The following is a 3354-nucleotide window of genomic DNA, read 5'->3' on the forward strand; positions in this document are numbered from 1 at the left end:
TTTCTCAAGGGCTCAGCAACCTTTCCTTAGGCCTCAAGCGTATCTCAACCGAAGGGACCAGCAACCGAAGGGACCATCGACACGAATCAGCCCGCGTACTAAGTCACGTCCTTACGTGGCCCGCAACCTTTCCTTAGGCCTCAAGCGTATCTCAACCGAAGGGACCATTGACACGAATCAGCCCGCGTACTAAGTCACGTCCTTACGTGGCCCGCAACCTTTCCTTAGGCCTCAAGCGTATCTCAACCGAAGGGACCATCGACACGAATCAGCCCGCGTACTAAGTCACGTCCTTACGTGGCCCGCAACCTTTCCTTAGGCCTCAAGCGTATCTCAACCGAAGGGACCAGCAACCGAAGGGACCATTGACACGAATCAGCCCGCGTACTAAGTCACGTCCTTCCGTGGCCCGCAACCTTTCCTTAGGCCTCAAGCGTATCTCAACCGAAGGGACCGGCAACCGAAGGGACCATTGACACGAATCAGCCCGCGTACTAAGTCACGTCCTTCCGTGGCCCGTAACCTTTCCTTAGGCATCAAGCGTATCTCAACCGAAGGGACCAGCAACCGAAGGGGAAACACATTCCCACACCAACACGAATCAGCCCGCGTACTGAACCACGTCAAGAAAACCCGTCGTGCCGCCTGAGCGGGTAGTCGGGGATCACAAGACGCAGCATTTCCTTAGGCCTCAAGCATACCGTCAACCGTCAACCGTCAACCGAAAGGGGCATTGGGAGCAACCGAAGGGACGTTCCCCCAGACGAATCACCGTAGGCCAAGCTGACTAGGAAGGGCCCACTCATCGTCTGGTAGGGCCGACCAGCCACCGGAAAAAACCGATCGCCGGCGATGGCCCACGGGATGGCATTCAACGTGATGGAGGGTAGTCACCCCTCACACGCATAACGCCCATGCCTGGGCGAGGGGGTGCTGGCCATGCCAGCCCAAGGCTCCCAAACTCTTTCCCCCTATAATAGATAAAGAGATTTTTCCCTTGTGACCCTAGGGGACACCCAAATGCAAGTTAAGTTATACTAGTTTTTCCATGGACCAAAACTCACCTTTATTTGTAACATAATGTCATTTTTATGACTTGTATTGTTGGAACATATATTAAAGAAATTTTAGAAGCTGAAATTTTGAAAAAAAAAAACTTGTAAGTATTTTATTTTAATTAAATAAGGCCGAAAAACGCGAAATTAATAAAAAATAGTAAATAGTGTCAATAAATCATGAAAAATTAGGAGACACTTGAGAAAATATATATAAAGACATTGGTTTAGTTAAAAAAATTTTTTTCATTAAAAAAAGTATTTTATTTTTTTTTTCCGTTAAATTGGTGAAATAAAGGGAAAAATAATAAAAAATAGTAAAAAGTGTCAATAGATCATGAAAAATTAGGAGACACTTGAGAAAAAATATACAAATAGATTGGTTTAGTTAAAAATATTAATTTCATTAAAAAAATATTTTATTTTTTTTTTTTCCGTTAAATTGGTGAAAAATAGTGAAAAATGGATAAAAAATTGTAAAAATCTTGAAAAAATGGGAGGCTTGTTGGAAAGATATTATGAGTGAGAGTCATTGATATTATTTTAAAAAATGGGTAAAAATAAATTTTTGAATGATATAAGAGGCTAAAAGGGAGTATTTTTTATCAACTTACATTGAACTCCTTTACCACAATCTCCCTTACAAACCATAGTAATGAGAATCATTGGTATTAAGTTTGAATGATGTTTTTGATCACCTTGCAACGAACTCCCTTAAAAGCCATAATCATTAGGGGGGTCTCATGGCTCATTCTTGGCTCGGGGCTCGGGGCGAGGCTCCGGCCATGGCTCAAGGCTACCACATTGCTCCTATACCACAATCTCCCTTACAAAAGCCAGAAGGGTGGATTTTTCAAGATCCCCCGGCTCACTCGGGCCAAGCATATCGTTCTTGATCTCGTAGCAATGCCCACGTCTCACGAGTCGAGCGTTCCCTTCCTCGGCCCACGGGTCGGCCCGCGGGGTCACGGCCCGCGGGTCGGGTCGGGGGCGAGGCTCCGGCCATGGCTCCATGCCTACCACATGCCCAGTCGATGGCACCTTGGGCCCCAACCCTCAACTATAACCTTCCCCCTATAATAGATAAAGAGATTTTTCCCTTGTGACCCTAGGGGACACCCAAATGAGAGTTAAGTTATACTAGTTTTTCCATGGACCAAAACTCACCTTTGTTTGCAACATATTGTCTTTTTTATGACTTGTATTGTTTATATATACCTTCAAGAACATTTTTGAGTCTCGTGGCCCACGGCCCGCGGCCCGCGGCTCACGGCTTTTGATTCGTGGCTCACGGGTCAGGCTCAGGGCGAGGCTCCGGCCATGGCTCAAGACTATCGTCCTGCCTCCCTTGGGTCATCGGACTCGGGTCAAGCACTTCCTTTTTGGGCTCGTAGCAGATCCCAAGGCCCACCGCTCGGGCGTTCGAACCCCGGCTCACCTTTGTCGGCCCACGGCCCGCGGCTCGGGGCGAGGCTCCGGCCATGGCTCCATGCTACCAATTTCCCTACCTTACCTCCTCGGGCTCGGGTCATGCACTACCTTTTTGAGCCCGTGGCCAATCCCACGGCTCCCGGCTCGGGCGTTCCTACCCCAGCTCGGGTGGGCCGGGCGTTCGAGCCTCGGCTCGGGGCGAGGCTCCGGCCATGGCTCCATGCTACCAATTTCCCTACCTTACCTCCTCGGGCTCGGGTCAAGCACTACCTTTTTGAGCCCGTGGCCAATCCCACGGCTCCCGGCTCGGGCGTTCCTACCCCAGCTCGGGTGGGCCGGGCGTTCGAGCCTCGGCTCACGGCCCGCGGCTCGGGGCGAGGCTCCGGCCATGGCTCCATGCTACCAATTTCCCTACCTTACCTCCTCGGACTCGGGTCAAGCACTACCTTTTTGAGCCCGTGGCCAATCCCACGGCTCCCGGCTCGGGCGTTCCTACCCCAGCTCGGGTGCGTGGGCCCACGGCTCCCGGCCCGCGGCTCGGGGCGAGGCTCTGGCCATGGCTCTATGCTACCAAGTTCCTTCCCTTTGCTCCTCGGACTCGGGTCAAGCACTTGCTTTTTGAGCTCGTGGCCAATCCCACGGCTCACGGCTCGCGGTTCGGGGCAAGGCTCCGGCCATGGCGCTTTGCTACCTGCTCCCCCCTAAGTCAAATAGCGTGTGTTTTGCCTCGTTACCCAAGGGGGAAACTCAAGTGCGGGTTAAGTTATGCCATCTTTCGGTTTTCAAAAGTTACAATTTTTTCGGCCAAGTACAGATCCATAACCCCCTTTCATGCGTCATAGCGATTTTTGGGGAGGGGTGTGGGGGG

The sequence above is a fragment of the Amaranthus tricolor genome, chromosome 8, assembly GCF_026212465.1.
Source record: "Amaranthus tricolor cultivar Red isolate AtriRed21 chromosome 8, ASM2621246v1, whole genome shotgun sequence".
Lineage (NCBI taxonomy): Eukaryota > Viridiplantae > Streptophyta > Magnoliopsida > Caryophyllales > Amaranthaceae > Amaranthus > Amaranthus tricolor.